Raw genomic sequence first — 17,866 nt, 5'->3', positions numbered from 1 at the left:
AAGTCTTGAGCTATTCATTTTTGGAGGGGAGTAATTCAGTTGCATTCTCTTTGTCTTAAACAGACAAACAAAAACAAACTAAAAAAAAACAACAAATGTTGCAATTGTTTCCTTTAAGTCTTAAACTCCATGAACTTTGTCAAAATGCCTGTTTGTGTTTTGCCTCTAGGATCAGAGGGCTGTTGGAAGTAATGGAATTTGAGGTTAATAATTTAGAATTTGTTGGCATTACCTTTGCTCCATGAACTAGATTCCCAGAGTATAGAAACTAGACCTCTCACATGGAAAAGATACTTAACAAATGAGTTTGTTTCTCCTAAACATAGTGTGTGGCAATATATTTTCTTGTTTCTCATCAATAAAATTATTATTAGAGATTGAAAATTCTCAGGAAACACCAGGTTTCCAAACAGTCTTATGAAGAGTTTGAGTAGTGAAGGCTGTTTTTCAGACCTGCAAAAGCATAGATCTCTTGTGTCTGTCCTGTGTAGTGCATTTAAGTGCCATATTTTCCACTTTTGATGTTTTTTACTTGTTAACAAAAAGTGAAAAGTGAAAGGAGATTGATAGGATAAGTATGAGGAGGAGGTTGAGGGGAATAGTACAATTATAGTTTGAAAAATTAGTCATGTGATGTGTTGTCGTAATTCCCAACTTGCAATTAAACAGCACAAATCTCCATAAAAGATCAGTAACTCTGGAGAGCAATGTTCAGGATCCTGAACAACACTTCCAGTATATAATTTGCAAATTGTTTGACAGATACCTGCCTCACATGTGCTGTACACTAACATACTCCAATACTTACTATAAATACATACAGCAAAACCGGAAATTCAGTTGCATAGCTAGCTGGCTGTGATGATGCAATATGCCAGCTTCATGAATAACTTAAAATAAAAATAAAAATTGGCAGATGGGGTGTAGCTAGCAGCTATCCAATCAGTATTTCCAATGTTTTCGTGTGTTCTCTGCCTCTTGCCCATCCCTGGTCACCTCTGAGGAGAACTGGGTGCTGCCTTCTCCAAGCCCTCTTCTAAGGTTGTTGTGGGCAGCAGTTTGACACCCCAAGCCTTTGATAGCCCAAGAGGCCACACAAACACCTCTCCCTCAGCCTCTCTGAGGCATGATGCTGACTTGTGCTCAATTTGTTGTCCACCAGCATCCATCCAGCCCTTCAGTGCCCAACTTGTGCTGTTGCCTGGGTTGTTCCTCCTGAGATGCAAACCCTTGCTCCTGCTCTTCTTGAACAATATGATCTTCCAGTCAGTGCATTTCTCCAGCATGTCCAGGTCCCTCTGAATAGCAAGCCCTGCCATCCCACGTATTTACTGCTTTCCCCAGTTGGTTTTGCCTGCAAACTGGCAGAGTGCACATCATCCCATCATTCAAATAAATAAAGACATTTAACATGGTTGGCCTAAATATGAGTCCATGGTAACTGGCTGCCATTTGGACCTTGTACTGCTGCTCACAATTCTTTGAACCCAGGGTTCTACTTGTGAAGTCAACTCACCAGTTTAGATACAGGGAGACTATGGGACGTGACTGGAGCCATATTCTTGGTCTGTCTGAGCTGGTAGCCTATGTCCTGTAGAAGACTGAAAGATGACCACAAACTCTGTGGTATTTAGTTAACTGTAAATGTCTGAAAGTTGGATACTCAAAAGTTATTTCATGGTTTTTCTTTGCAAATAAGGATCTTAGGAAAAATGCAGAGATAAACCTGAAGCCATGCACTTTGCTGAGCTCACTGTAGTCATAGTATCACTTTTGTGATACTTGCTGTTAGTGATAGCTCACTTTTGATAGTGGAATTAATGGATACCAAGTGAACTTCTCAAGTGATCAGCCTGGACTAAGCTACAGTAGTAGGATTTCAGGATAGAAATCCTCTTTTATCTGAGGTAGCAAGGACTCCAGCCCTCCAGGCTCTTTGGGGGCTTTATTTAAATCTGCTGACTTCTAAAAGGGATACAGAGCATTATGTTAAATGAGCATATATGTAAATGTTAAATGAGCATATATGTAAACTTTTCAAGGCTTGTTCCAGGTTTGGCAGTGTTTGACATTTCAATTGCTCAGATGCACTTGATGATGCTAAGGAGTCAAATGATGTAATTACCACTTTGAAATTCTGCAAGCCCGGACTTAGCTCCCAGTTTTCCTTCAGACCATCTCTGTCTAAAGGCAGCTGTGTTAAACTTTGTATGCCCTAATTCTTTATTGGGGAAATATAATAGATAATGGTGGCAAATTTATGTTTTAGTATAGAGATTCTCAGGGAAGAACCGCCTCTGAATCCTGCCCAAATCTTGGGTACAGATGATGACTGCTACTAGAATCCAAGCAGAAATCAGCACCATTTCTCAACTCTAGCCTCTTACAACTGGGTGCCTTTCAATACGTAGTTTAGCCTTTGCAAAACCTTAGTTAATTCTTGTCACACAAAGATTATGCTTTTTTCAGTTCAAATGTACTTTTCCATTTTTAAAAGGACATAGATACACCATGCACACTTCTACCCTTTCTGTATCACAAAGAAAGTTGCTGTCCCAGCATTACTGAGGCTGAAAAGTGTTAGTTCTCAGAATTACTTTTTTAAAATAGAAAGTGAATTTATGTAATCTTGATTGACAAAGCTTCAGGACTGTGCTGAATCTCGTGAGCTTTCTGATATTTGCACACTTTTCATTTAGGTTATAAAGGCATCTTTGTGGCTTCCACAATTATTTGGACACTTCCATTTTTCTGAATAATTGCTGATGCTGATTCTGTGCATTTCAAATGTCTTTAAATAGTTTATGAAGGGCAGAAGAACTTCAAATTCAAAACACAGCTTTAGTGTATATATAAAGGTAGAAAATGAATACAACAATTTTGCCACAGAGGAAAAGAGTGTTTCTTTCATGTCTTTCCATGTCTTATATAAAAGTCATATAGAAAGGCTTGCAGATTGTTGTTTGGGTTTTTTCTTTGTTTTTGTACAGTGTATAGAGGATTTTTTTTCTTCCTCTGTAGGTGCCTGAATTCATTAGGTGAAGAAGCAGGCAGTGGACCTAGAGCCTGCTTCCTACACATACCTTACTTGCTGCCTGGTGACCAGACCAACCTGCCTTTGCCTTTTTGGCTTTATTTAGAGAGAGTAATCCCTACCTTGATACAATGTGTATAACCTTTGTATAACTGTTGTTCAACTTGAGATTGTACAGACCCGGAGTGTCCAATTAAAACCATTGATGTGAGGGAACCATAAGGGAAACGGAGGTTCTGGAAGGATCTGATAATTTTATGGTGTGTTAGTAAGGAACCGTAGCTATGCCATCCAGACAACCAGGTGAGACTTTTCAAAACTTCTCCTTCCGAGCCCTCTGCAAGAATCAGTTCAGAGTCTCATCTATCAGAATGTAACAGTCAACTTTTCTTTGTTAGCTTTACTGTTTTCATGCTTGCTCTGCAGCCTGTGCAAGAATATGAAATTGAAGAAGGATTTTTCAGGTTAGAAGAGTGTAAGTCACTCAGTTTTGCTGGAGAACTGTGTAATCCCCCAGGTTCATACTGAATCAAAAAGGTAACAAAATGGTTAGAATTTGCTCCCATGTCTGCTGTAACAAGGGGAATCAGATCTGAGGTTTCTGCCATCAGATCCAAACCGGATTTTTACTACTTTTAATTACTGCTGTTACTGCAGTGGTGTTTTTTTCTATGGTCAAGGCAATGCAATTGAACATCAGAGTTCTGTAGGAAAAGCAGCATTTCCTGTCCAAATGATTTTCAAGTGAATTGTGAGGAGAGCTTGCTGGCAAATTCCCTTAGTTGCTAACATAACAGATGGAAAATGGGGTCTTGATCAGAAAGAAATAAAAATGAGCCTTGCATTTAGTGAGGAGGAACACTTCCTCCATACTGTCTTTAGATTCTAGATTTCACGGTTTTATTTTTTTATTTAATAGTGAGAAAGAATCTAAACACAGTAATTCTCCTAATTACCATGTAGACCAGAATTGACATTCATCCCAATTAACAGGCTGGTTAAGATTGGCATCTGATGCTAGCTGATTGGGTTGAAAATGGGCAGCTGATATATAAACTATAACTATTTTCTTCTAATGAGATTTTCCATGATTAACCTCGTCCATAGAGATGTGATTTCTTAAATCACAGCAAATCCTGTTCATGGAATCAGCTGTGGGCATCCTAATACAAATAGCAGAATATCCTCACCCTTCTCTGGGTCCAGCTGGAGAGTTTTTCAAGGATGATGATGCATCTGGGGGCAGGAGTAAGAACTTAGTATAAATGAGAACTGGGATTCTGAAAGTCCTTTACATTTAGTAGGAATAGTAGAAAAAAACTGCATGTTACAATTTTCACTGCTAGAAACCATGGAAGATAAAGTCAGCATGTAGCAAAATGAATGATGCCCTTCATTTGTAAGATCTGGATCATTCTGCAACAGTGCTCTGGCAATTGCTGGTTAAGCAGTATAGGCAGCACCTCCCACATTCAGCTATTTATTTATGGCAGTAAAGAAACAATATCTGGTGGGGAAAAAATCAGCTTCTTATGGGAATGCTCTTAACTGTGACTCTCTCCTTAGTAGTAAGAAGTTTCTGTGATGCTGGGCTAGAAAGCTGAACTGTCCTGCCATAGTTCTGTGAAGCTAAAAATGTCTTCTTCCTGCAGTAGCATACTGCAGCAAAACCAAAGAGGGTTGAGGTGGGGAACCAAATGCTAAATAGCATTATTGCTGCCCCGTGATTTCTCCTAATCCCTGTAATTTATACGACAGGCAGAAAATCTTCACCTTTCTTCATTTAAAACAAGTAGTTTTGCTAGTGCAATGCCTTCTTAGAAGGAGTCAAATGCTTTCTGGAACCAATTCCCATATACGAAATCTTTAATGCCTCAGGTTGCAAGGCCCTGGCAGACCATCATTTCCAGAGAGATTTCCCCTCAGACGCGAATCTCACAGGTCTGTTCTGCTTTTAATTCTTGCTAAATAATTGTCTCCAGATGCTTCGACAGATTTATCTCCAGTCTGAACACTGCTCTCAGAATAAATGTAGCAGTTACTGCCTCTGAGTGTCTTCATAAAGCAAAATGATCTTGATGTTATCAAGTAAAATGACTTTGCCATTATCCCTACTGTTGGGATTTATTGAGAGTGCTGCCTTTATAACTAATAAAAAAAAAAAAAAAAAAAAAAAAAAAAGAGAGAGAGCCTGAAATTTCATGGAATGTTGTGCTGTTTGTGTGGTTTTGCAAAGGAAAAATTATTTTTTTTCAAAGTGATAACAAACTCTTCCAGTGAGGGTGTGTTGCCTAGCTTTCTGCTGTTATGCCTTTATTACAATTTCTGCAATTTCTGGTTGTTTTGTCCCAAATTATTCTTGTTCTCATAAGTTTATACTGAAAGTTGGATTATACAATGCTTCCAGTCTTTTACATAGTTCAAAGTCTCTGCGAGAAGTCCTTGCAGGTTCTGCATTTCCTTTGATGCCATGAGTTCAGTTGTGTGTAAAAGCTCCACATGTAAATGGCTTTTCTGTGTGTTTACAGACTGTTCGGCCTTGGTACAAAAAGCACACAAGAGATGCTAAGTTGGAGTGTTTAAAAATCCACAGTGGTGCTGTCAGAGTCATGGAAAAACACTGAAACCAAATCTGACTTCTACAGTCAGTATGCAGATATCTGGTATTATTATGTGGTCCTGTTTTAGTTTATGTAAATAAATATTCACTAACATCATCTGTGAAATGTTACTTGATGTTATTATGCCAGTGCTGTTTGTGCTTCCATAATTAATATTAAAATTAATTTAATATTTGAAGCAGAGCATCGTAAGAGGGATACTTCACAAGAAGGACACTTCATATTACTCCTAGGACTAACATTTAGGGATTGAAGTAAATATTCTGAATATTTTATAAGTATCTTGATTAATTTTAATTTAATCTAATTTCTAAATAATTTCTGTCCATAGTATAAAGTAATAGCAGAACAGGGTAGGCTGTTTATACTTCCTATTACACTAAATCACTGAAACCATTTGCAGTTGAGTATATTTTGAGAATATACTCTTCAGTCATAATTTTTCCACCATTCTCTATATCTGAAAGCTGCTTTCTCAACAGGGAATGAAAACATAATCTTTCAGTGTCACAAACTGTTTAAATCCCTTCCCTCTCTCAAGGTGACTTCCACTACTCTTCTGTTCAGCAGGACAGATGTCTTTTAAAAGGCATGTTACTGATCTCTTACAGGGACTAAATCTTAGCCCTTTCTTGTGAAGATGGTGACGTTGCATTTAAACTATCCCTGAAGTGTGCAGTACAGACATGTTCATGTTGCATTCCCAAATGAACCATAACTTTTGCTGTGTCATAGTACAGTCTGAGTAGAAATGAAAAATGTTCTTTAAAAGTATTTAAAATCTAACCTGGAATTTATGAACCTTGTGCATTCACCAGAGGTGTACACTTAGCAGATGTAATGGTTATAGATTTTAATTGCTTGAGTAATCCTGCTTTGCAGTTGTGTAACTGCATCTATTAGAGATGGAAGTTAATGTCAGTTTTTCTTGTGATAGTTGGCACAAATTTGATTTTTTTGATTTTGTTATGATTTTTTTAGCATGAGTTTACTGCTACAGACTCTCAAATGCAATGTGAGACTAAGGCTGAAGAACTGTAACTATGTATTTAAATTATATCAGGGGAAAAAAAAATCCTTCATTTCAGGAGATGATTAGTCCTTACACTTGATACCTGCTATTTTAAACTTGAGCCATTTTTCTAGAGCCCTTTGGTGTCAAACATTTCCATGATAACATCACTTTTCTGCTTTCCTGTTTTCTACCTTTACCTAGAAATAAAAGAGGTGGCAATTGTTGAGAAAATATACACTTCAGATAGATTGTAGTGGTCTTGGATATTTTTACTGCTGTTATATTTTATAAGCTAATACAGTAGTTTTATTCTTTGCATTAATGGTGATCTAGTTCTTCTTAGCTTTTCAGTTCTTTAAATATTTCTAATATTCTGTAAAAGCTTGAAGGCTACCAAAATAAAATAATTGGGATTATTTAAAGACAATCTGATGGTATAGTTACCACAGTGACACACACAGATATTTAAAGGGCATTTAAGTTGCAATGGTAAGCACATAAAAGTTTTGTGATGCAATGATTAAAGAGACTGTGAAGTGATTGCTCAGACATGACCATTATATATTTCTTCAGTTTGTGATTTCTTACCAGTTTATCCACAGCACATCTGCCTTACTGTGGGAGTAAAAAAGAACTATCTAGTGGATGAAAATTAAACACTTGCTTCATTTGCCTCAGAAGCTGTCAGTGATGTGGTCAATAAGCTGGAGACACAGTTTACGTTCCTGCATGGGATTCCAACTCCAAGCTTCTGTACTCTTTCTGTCAATAAATAAACAAACGAACAAATAAAGAAATAAATAAAGTCTTCCCCATGTGCCACTAGACTCAGAGCTATGTGCATCTTTAGCAAGGCCAGCATCTTTCAGCAAATACTGCATGTCTTTGGCACTCAAGGCAAGAGGAGTAGCAGGCTGTTATCCTTTGGAAGACTACGCGAGAGGGAAATGGGATGCTTTGTCAGTCTGTTTCACAGAGATCTATCAACAGCAAATGACTCAGGCTCCACTCCTGTCTTTGCTTTAGTGAGCATTTAATAAACATGTTTTTTAATTGAAAGTGTGTTCACAAATTACCTGATTTTTCACTGGTGTAGTATATTCACACATGTAGGTGTGGAGGAGCATGGGGTATCTGAGGGGCAGCTAAGTCACACAGCTCTGCTAAGTCTCCTGTAAACTTAACTATGATTTCACAAAATGACATACTTTTGCCAAATTTTGTGAATTTTCATGGTGAAGCACAGAATTCCTTGTGTCCATTTAAGATGTTATCCTCCACTGCATTCAAGTGCCAACCATCTCAAAGATCACAAGATTATTTTTTTCAGACATGTGGAAGGCATGCGATGCTGTTCTTTAGCCTCATTCTTAGAAACTGCAGAATTATTATGATTTTATTTTTTTTTCAAAATATTTAAACTAAGACAAGTCCATAGCACATGTAATTCAAAGGAGCTCAAGTTTATCCGACTAATGAGCAACAGATGGAGATGTGTCAGGTAATCATAACTGGAACAGCAAATGACAAGCCAGATTATGCTATACTTCAGACCTTGCCTGCCCACCTCCTGACAGTCATGTAATTAGCTAACTTAATAGGAATACACTTGCTATCACTGATTAGTACTTCCAGTTATTTCTGTATATTTCCATAGCTGATGTTAATAAATCTTCTTCTGATCATTGTGCCTCTTTTGGGTTTAGAAGATAATTGCCGTACAGGGCATGCTCCTCTTCCCCTACATTTTAGCAGATGGTTTCAGCAAGTGAGACTCCATACAACTGTGTTTTACAGCCTTGCAGCCCTATCACTTTCTTTTGTAACTGTATCAGTTTTTGCAATGCAGTTTCATTTGCTGAAAAGCATTAAGAAACCAGCAGATACTCGGAAACAGGAAGAAGCAAGAGTGTTACTTCAGTTCTCAGCTCTTTTTTTCCTTGTGTCCATTAACGTAGTAGAGATCATGGACCTGTTCCTATTGCACAGTTCCAGAGGAGTAAGATGTACTCTACAAAAGCACTCATGTCTCTAATCTGTAAAGGAGGTGACCAGTGTGTGTATATATATTTATATAGATTTATATAGATATATTGAGTTTGTGTGTGGATGTAATGTATAATATCAGCCCTGTAGTGCTGCTCTGTGTGGCAGGAAGACCTGCTGATTTTGCTACAGCAAAGACTGCTCAAAAGTCTGGAGCATGTCACTGCCATGCAGCCATTCATGTGCTCCATGTAAGAGCTATCCTTCAGTAGTTCAGCAAGCTTAACTTGTATCTCCTGGATTGTTCCCCCTGCTGACAGATTGCTGGCTTTTCTGTGCAGAGGTATTTCCTCCTGCTGCTTTTTGTTGTGGGGCATAGTAGGGTCCTAACAGTGACAGACCTGCTACAGAAGTCCTACAGGAGATGTGGCAGAAAACTGTTGCTGGTTTCCCTCGTCTTTCCGGGGGAGTTATCTTCCTCCCCACCCAGCCCCCTGTGGAATCTTTCTTCAGAGCCTGAAAAGCAAATTAAAGCCTTAATTAACACAGAGCTGGGGATTATTTGACGGTGTGAACATGGTGTGGTTTTTCTTGTCATTGCAATCCAGGCTGAACTCAGAATTATTTTACTGCTCCTGATGATCAATTAAGAGTTAATCATGCAAGGGAAAATTTAGTAGGGGGGAAGATTGTCTTTCTGACTTGAAAGGTGACATTGCAAACAGCAGACTATATTGAAGTTTTAATTAAAAGTACTGCTAACTTCTCTTTAAATTTTACTGTCTATATGCTGCAATCATCTTTTTCTAAGGAAGTTTAATCCAAGAGCACAAGATCAATACTACCCTAAAGTAAAATATATTGAGTTTTTTATTTGTTTGTTTGTTTGTTGTTGTTGCTGGTGTTTGTTTTTTTTTTCTTTTTCTTTTTTAATTTGTATAGTACCAGTATGTGAAGATATGATAAATATTTGCATATATGTATGTGTACATGGAAGGTTCATGTTAGTAGTACCTAATGAAACATTTCCTACATAAATGCATATTTATACTATTGCCAGACCCAAGAGAGCAATTTTGATGCAATAAATGCACCATGAATGAGCATTTTAAATAATGATCAGGAACATTCTGAGCAGTATTTCTTCAACTTGCAGACATGTTTGTTGATTATTTGGGAGCCACTGGATTTAACAGTTTAAATGCAAAGTAGGCCTGCAGTTTTAGAAATATATAAAGAAAAACCTTCCAATTCAGTTTCTCAATGGCCTCTTTGAACATTACACCTAAAAGAGCAAGGGGTTTTCTTAAGCACCTTGCACTGTTCTACCAGAACAAACATAAATAGGAACTTCAACATTGTAAAAATCCTGTTTTAAATTGTTGCACCATTCCCACATCTGATACTTCTTTTGGGAAGCTGTGACCATCTTCTTGATAGCTTCCTGCACTACTGGAAGTTCACTTACAGGTAGAACAGAGTATATTTATCAATGTGAAAAATCTACTGGAATGACTGCTGTGAAGTCTTCAACCAGTCATCCAAATTTCTCCCACCTTGGTGGCAGAATGGATTTTTTCCTAGCATAACTGCTTTTTTGTTTTGTTGCAACCTGCTATTCCCACAGAATGCCACATATCTGCAGATCCTAAAAAAGTATATTTCAGTGGAAGCAAATGTGCCCGTTTCTTTGCAAACTTTCCCAATCAACTCACCATAGGCATAGCAGACATTCCACCTGGAACCATAAGAGAAACAAAATTTAGTAATTTTTTTTTTTTAAAGAAGCCTCTTGCTTTGATTGGTTACACAACAGTGTTGACCTGAAAATGGCAAATTGTGCGGCTTCTGCAGATTTTCTGAATATGATTTATACTACACTAACATCTCTGTGCAAATTAAGTACATGAGAGATTTTAGAACTTAGAGAAGGGGAACCAGAACTTCAGTTTTCTTACTTTATTATGAATCTGTGAATGAACTTAAGCTGTTTTGGAAATCTTCCTTTTTCAAAGTTTGCCACCTTATTAGAGTTTTTTTTGTTTGTTTGTTTGTTTTTTATTTATTTATTTATTTTTACAGAGAATTGCACTACATACACTTCCTGAGTTTGAGGATGTTTTTTACTCTACTCTGACAACATTGTATTCTGAAATGTTGTTGTGCTGTGAGGAGTACAACAGGAAGCTGGTGTTGCCATAGCCACTGGTTTTAGAAGCTGATTATTGAACCAGTTTCTGTGCCAAAGTTCAGGGATGAATCTTAGCATATGGCTTGTAGATGTCAGCCTTAAATAGGTAATATCCAAACAAGAAATGAGAACTTATAACTGTTCGCATTGCCATGTTAATTGAAAGTCTCGCCCTTCTCCAGTCTATCTTAATTTCCAAGCCCCATAGAGTTCTCTTTTAGAACTGTATTTCAAAACTACAGAGATTTAAAGTAGTTTTATAAGTACTGCTTTTTTGTCAGTAGGATTAATTTCTCTAAAACCACACTAAGTCCTTTGTATACATTTAGGAATTTTAATGTCTTTAATTTTAAAAAGTAAAGCCAAGTGTTGCTGCAGAAGTTGTATTAAAAATTAAGAATGCAGTGCGTAGCTACAAATATAGGAAATTTATTTTTTCCAATGCAGCAAGTCTTTAATCCTCTTTCTGATTTAAATGAGAAGAGAATTCTCATGAAAGAAGTTGCATCCAGAGATACTTATTTTACTATTGTTTTCTAAAAGCACCCGTGAACTAAATAGTATTATCCAAATATATGGAAAGACACAGTTCTTCCTCAAAATACAGAATAGCCTATGCACAGAGTTCTGTAAAACCTTTATCTGTAGCTTATTTTATTTGAGAAATTATAATAAATTCTATGCATAAGTATTTTGTATAATTGAATTTCTGACATCATTCTGTTTCTTCTTACATTATTGAAAAGAACTATATCCCAAGATACCTTTGGAAATGTGGTTATGTGTTGTTTTGTGTTTTTTTTTTTGTTTTTTTTGTTTGTTTGTTTGTTTGTTTGTTTTTCTGCCTTCTACCTTCAAAGATGTTTTATATTTAGTTATATCAGAAGTAGATTGAAATCCATGTAACAGACATCTGGAACTGCTAGTTTCTAAATTAAGTCAGTCTAAGAATAATGAAAATTTTAATACATCAAAAAAGCAGATTTCCTATGCTTTTTTTTTTTCCCAAGAGAAGAAAAATTGCAAAGGATCCATATTTAATTATGTGTTGAAATTTGTCTGCTTGTTGCTTAAGAACATTACAATGTTTCTAACATTGCTAAACAAAATATTTATGTTATCTTCTTACCTTTACTTAAAGTAAGGTGTTCTGACACATATCAGCATGTAAAACTCAGTCTTTCTGCTATTTATAGTAGACTGCAATTTCTTTTAAAATTGGTTTGTTTCATTCTCATTTTATTTTTTTATTCTGTCCAATGTGATTGTTAAAATAGTATCCTCTGTTTATTATAATGAAGTCATGATTGTGTACTTGCCTTCAATTTGAGTTCATTTATACATTTTAACTGTCAGTGGTAATGAGGCAATTGAAGGTAGTTCATATGCCAAAAGGCTGGAAGTGCTGGAATATGCACAGCAGTTGTATGAACGGTACAAGATATAACGGTGAGTTACCATTGCTTATTAAGGAGTGAATTTAAGTCTTAAAAGTAGCATTAAATCCTTTAATTTGATGTGATCTGCTGCTAGCAGAAGGGGAAAAAAACACACCAAGAAGAGATGTTTCCATATGCTTACAGTCATTGTAGTTTGATCATTGCAAGCTAACTACTGTTTGTGTACTGACTGAAGCTTTGGCAAATCATGGAATCATTCAGATAGGAAGGAACATCTTGAGATCATTTTGTCCAATGCCCCTGCTCAAGCAGGTTCAACTACAGCAGGTTGCCCAGGACCGTGTCCAGTCAAGTTATGAGTATTCCCAGGGATGAAGACTCCACAACCTCTATAGACAGCCTGTGCTGGGGTTTGACCATTCTCAAAATGAGAAAAAAAAAAAAAAGTGTTTTTTTTTCAGATCAGATAGAGTTCCACATGTTTTAATTTGTGCCCACTGCCTCTTGTCCTGTCACTGGGCATTACTGAGAAGAGTATGGCTCCCTATTTTTCATTTCTTCTCATCAGATATTTATACATACTGGTAAGATCTCCCATAAGCTTTCCGTATCCAGGCTGAACAGCCCTCTCAGCTTCTCCTCATATGAAAGATGCTCTAGTGCTTTCATCTTGTTGACCAACTTATAGTTCCCTGTGTCCACCTCCTTGCCATTCTTGAAGAATGGAGAGACATTTGTTGTCTTCCAGTTTGGAGGACTAAGGTTGTGCACAAAAGAAGCTGTGTGTTTAAAAAGATGCTTGGAAGAGTTCTCTGTGGTTTTGTTACAAAATGAGTGGGGTAAAATGTTGATGTACTCAGAATGAATTGTGCTTGTGATGAAACACAGGTTAAGTGATTTTTTCGTTCTGTTTCTCCTGCAGAGGCCTGCAAGCATTATGTTACATATTAGGGTTTTTTGAAAAACTGCTTTGGTTACACACTGGTAGAAGTCCGGTTTTGCATCTGTAATGCCTGAAGTAACACTGGTACAGCCTTTATAAACATAGGTGTTAGTCTTATGGAAATCTTTGCCATGTTCTATGTTCCAAAAGTGCCATTTAAAGGATATGAAAACCTTGCAGTTGGGAGTGGTGTACAGAAGACACCAGGATCTTGATCAGTCACCTGCAATAGTCCAGGTTTGGCAGCACCAAGTTCAGCTCAGGAGCCAGTTTGAGAGACACTTTAAAACATGCTTAAAATCCTAAATCCTTCCTGTTCTTTTAACCCTTCTGCAAGGCCAGATGCTTTCTAGGTTCCCAATGGTGTAGTGGGTTTATATGGCAAGGTTTTAGTAGCAGGGGGCTATAGGGGTGGCTTCTGTGAGAAGGATCTAGAAACTGCCCCATGTTAGGTAAAGGCCCCACTGCTGACCAGAGCTGAGTCAACAAGTGATGTTGATTTGCGCCTCTGTGAGAGCATATTTAAGACAGGGGAAAAAAAACGCTGCAACACACAGCAGCTGGGAGAGTGAGAGGAGTGAGGAACAGCCTTGCAGGCACCAAGGTAGTGAACAAGGAGGGGGAGAGGTGCTCCAGGCGCTGGAGCAGAAGTCCCCTGCAGCCTGTGGTGAGGACCATTGTGAAGCAGGCTGTCCCCCTGCAGCCCATGGAGTACCATGGTGGAGCAGGTGGACCTGCACCGATGGAGGCTGCCGCCTGTGGAAGACCCTTGCCGGAGCAGATTCCAGGCCGGACCTGTAGCCCATGGAGAGGAGACCACGCAGGAGCAGGTGACCTGGCAGGAGCTGCTGCCCGTGGGGGACCCAGGTTGGAGCAGTTTGCTCCTGAGAAATGGACCCCATGGTACGGACCCATATCTGGAGCAGCTCTGGAAGAGCTGCTGCCTGTGGGAAGCCCACACCAGATCAGTTCAGCAAGGACTGCATCCCGTGGGAGAGACCCCACAGCACAGGGGACAAGAGTGACCAAGAAGGAGAGACAGAGAAGAAGCGCTATAGACTGACCATAACCCACATTCCCTCATTCCTCTGCGCCACTTTGGGGGAGGAGGTAGAAGAGGGTGGATGGGGGGAAGGTACTTTTGGTTTCTTTCCTTTGTTTCTCGTTTCTCTAGCTTGTTAGTAATAGGTAATAAATCTTACTATCTCCATATTCTGAGTCTGTTTTGCCCAACATGATAATTACGGCGTGATCTCTCTGTCCTTATCTCAACCCTTGAGCCCTTTATCATCGTATTTTCTCCCCGTTCGTCTTTGAGGAGGGGAGTGAGAAAGCAATTGTGGTGGAGCTCGGCCACCAGAGTAAAACCACCACAAATGGCATCTGCCCTTAGCTGCATTCATCAGCTGGACTTCTTGCACTGGAAAAGTTATTGATGCCGAAAGCCTTCAAAACTGAAATTGTCCTTATACTTAACAGCAGAGGAGTAGTTGGTAATCAGGACGTGTTTTCTAGACCCAGTGTCCAAGGGCTTTGCTTTCTTCTCTTGGCAAAAGTTCCTGGTGTTTTTGTTTTAAAATGTGCCTATGTGGCCTTGATTACAGCAACTCAGTACAGAGATGTTGCCATCGTGATTTATTTTTTAAAATTACAGCAGTAAAATAGAAATACAAATTTAATGTCACATCCACCATAGGAGATTCAGTCTAGTGGAGAGGACAGTGGGACGACAATCAAGGGGTCAGCATCAATTTTGGTTCACTCACTGGCTGGCTGACAGGCCTTGGGCAAATTGCTTTCACCTCTCTGTGCTCCCCCTCCAACTCTGTCTGTCATTTTCATTTAGATGATTAGCTCCCCTAGGCAAGGAATGCATCTTGTTTGTACAGTTCCCTGGGTTTCATCTGAAGTCTCAGGGTCTCCCATAATATAACAATAGTGATTCACATGAGTACTAAGATTTGTCTCTGATATACAGATCCGAGGAACCTAATCTTCACAAAGAGATGGAAGTTCCTGGCCATTGTGTTACTAATGTACAACAGGGAAATAGCTAAAACTGCCAGGCTCTTCTGTTTTTGATGTGCCAAACCCATTCTGTCCCCAGTGCTTTTACTAGAACTCATACAGGTGTTGTTCCTGCTCTGTAACACTGTTGTCACACATGCAGGAGTGTGGCATGACCTGTGCTTGTGTGGGTGGCCAAAGGGTAAGATGTGATCAGATAGCACATCAGCCAGTCAGCTGGCTCTGCCAGCCAGTCAGCCCTGCATATCTGCCAGATAAGCTCACGCAACAGCTTTCAACCACACAGAAAATTTCAAGGTACCTGTAGCCCTGGCTGGTGTGTCTGCATTGCCATGTGAAGTCTGGAAAAGCAAAAGAGATTATATTTTGTCTGAGATCAAGATCTGCATGAGATGAGAGAGAGAATATACAGTGTTGTCTTCTCTTTGCACTGGTTGGATCCATGTCTTGGGTTTGCATGTAAAAGCAAACCAGGGTGCACATCATTAACTAGCTATTGGAGAGGTAAGTGCTACAAGGTAATGATGTTTCATTTCCTGGCTTGTTAGAGGGCCTCTGCAGTCAGCCTTGAGGGAATGCTCTTGTTTTGAAAGTCTTTCAGTAACTGCATTTGCCTTGTTGACATGGTACTCACCAGAGCAGACACTTTCAGTACAATACATAGGGCACTGCCACTTGGACTGACATTTGTGCCTCCCTCCCCTGCCAAGTACAACCCACTTCCCCTTTCCCCTCCAGAAGTGTCACAACTGTACTCTGTTCACTAACACAACACGCACAATCTAGCTTGTGTTACTTGCTGTTCCTTCCTACTAAGTTGTCAACAGTTTGAGCTTAGTGACAACTTCATGTTGTTAGGGGATTTCATCTTTGCATACTACATGAGGTTGCTGACAATCATCATTTTATTATGGATCTTGTCGTGATTTCCCTTAAAGCTTCAGTTTACACAGTGGTGGAAATCTGAGGTCTCCCTTTTAAAAATAGTTGCAATGCTCAGCTTTTTAGAGCAGAAAATATGAATCTTAAAGGAATATGGATATCTTATCATATTGAAATGATAAGTAAAAACACATCTGTTTATTCTGCTTCTTAAACTCTGAGTTTTTGAAAGGCTGGGATTGACAGTACTGATTATGTAATGTAGGAAAGAAATGATAACCTGCTGCCATCCACTGTCCATACCATTTTAGTAAACACCCACCCCCCAGAGTGGAGGATAGGGATCTGTCATGAGAGCATATCTCATTTCTCATCCTAGCAACTATGTGTGCTGCTCCCAGACAGGCTGGGACATGCTCTTCTCCCAAAGCATTATATGAGTGTGATGATTTCACCAAATCCATGTACAATGTAGGCAAGTATTATAATAGGATGTGTCAGTAGGTTTTTAATCTGCGTAACAATTATCATATATAAACCACATTGGGATGAAAATTCTCCTTGAGAGTAACTTCTCTGAGCTATTGTTACTAGATTACAAAGTGTAGTCATTACTATATCATTGTGAATACTATTAGCAGAACAATGGTTTTAAAAAATAATCATAAATAATGTTGTTTTTTTAAACAACATGGGTTGTGGGTGAGGGAGAACTGAGTTCATATTGCTTAGAGCTGATAATTAAAGTAAGCAAGGACAAGAGAGGCTGTAGTAATTTGAATTAGTTCCTTAAAAACAAACAAACAAACAAACAAAACTCTTCTATCTCTAAGCAATATGCATATGAGACTTTCAGTTCCTGTGTAAAAGGTGCCATTTGCAGAGAACTGGGGCTAACTGTGAGATTAGGTGTAGGGAACACCTAGGATTTGGCCCCAGAAAAGTGCCTTCTGCGGCCGGACGGAAGCCGCAGAAGGGAACACCAGATGAATACCCCTCCTCCACAAAGAGGCTCAGCAGGTCTCTCGTACCCCAGTTGCATGATGATTGGATGAGCCTTGCATGGATCTGATAAAAAACTGTTTTTCTTTTTGTTTTTAGAATGTGTGCTGTGTAGATTTGTTGGTGGCTTGTACATACAAAATAGTTTTGTATGGTCACCTCTCTATGGTCACCTCAGTTACCATCCAGCAATGGGCTGCAAACAGATCTAAGTGCCTTTGAAGTTTAATGTCTAAGTTGTTTATTCAGCATCAGAGAGAAAATACAGTAGGGAAAATGATATCTGTAAATTCAAACAAGAAAAACAGTGAGAAATGAGTCTTGGGGAGGGGTACCAGAGCACAACTGATTCTACAACTAGATTTCAGGCCAAAGATATTATCTCACAATATTGCTGTTTGTCTTAAAATGTACATCACATTACAAGAGCTACAACAGGGAGGTGTTGATGTTGCTATTGGAAACCTACTATTTTGCATTTCCTAACCTTGGTTATTTTAGCTAGCTGTCTGCATTAGATCTCACATAGTGTATCTCAGAGCCTTGAAATCTTTTGTGTGCCTGTCCTCAGAAGACCCCAGGGACATGCAGCATGCCTGAGCTGTGAAGGGAGAAGCTGCTTCTTGAGCATTTTCTTTCCTTGCTTTCCCTCACACCCCCTTCCCTTGCTTACACTAGCACTTGAGAAATTCTCTTATTATTCTACTGCAGGCTGTTCCACTGCGAGTGAGCTGCATTTGCTGTGGAGAGAAGTGCTGCTGAGA

At 38.8% G+C, this 17,866-nt stretch overlaps 1 protein-coding gene across 1 annotated transcript in view; it reads left to right on the top strand.

Moving 5' to 3' along the window:
- Positions 1–17,866, top strand: part of LOC140001011 (rab effector MyRIP-like) — a 153,430-nt gene that overhangs the window by 50,495 nt on the left and 85,069 nt on the right. The window lies entirely within an intron of this gene.

This window comes from Anas platyrhynchos, chromosome 36 (assembly GCF_047663525.1).
Source record: "Anas platyrhynchos isolate ZD024472 breed Pekin duck chromosome 36, IASCAAS_PekinDuck_T2T, whole genome shotgun sequence".
Taxonomy (NCBI): domain Eukaryota; kingdom Metazoa; phylum Chordata; class Aves; order Anseriformes; family Anatidae; genus Anas; species Anas platyrhynchos.
This window is presented reverse-complemented; position numbering and strand designations above follow the sequence as displayed.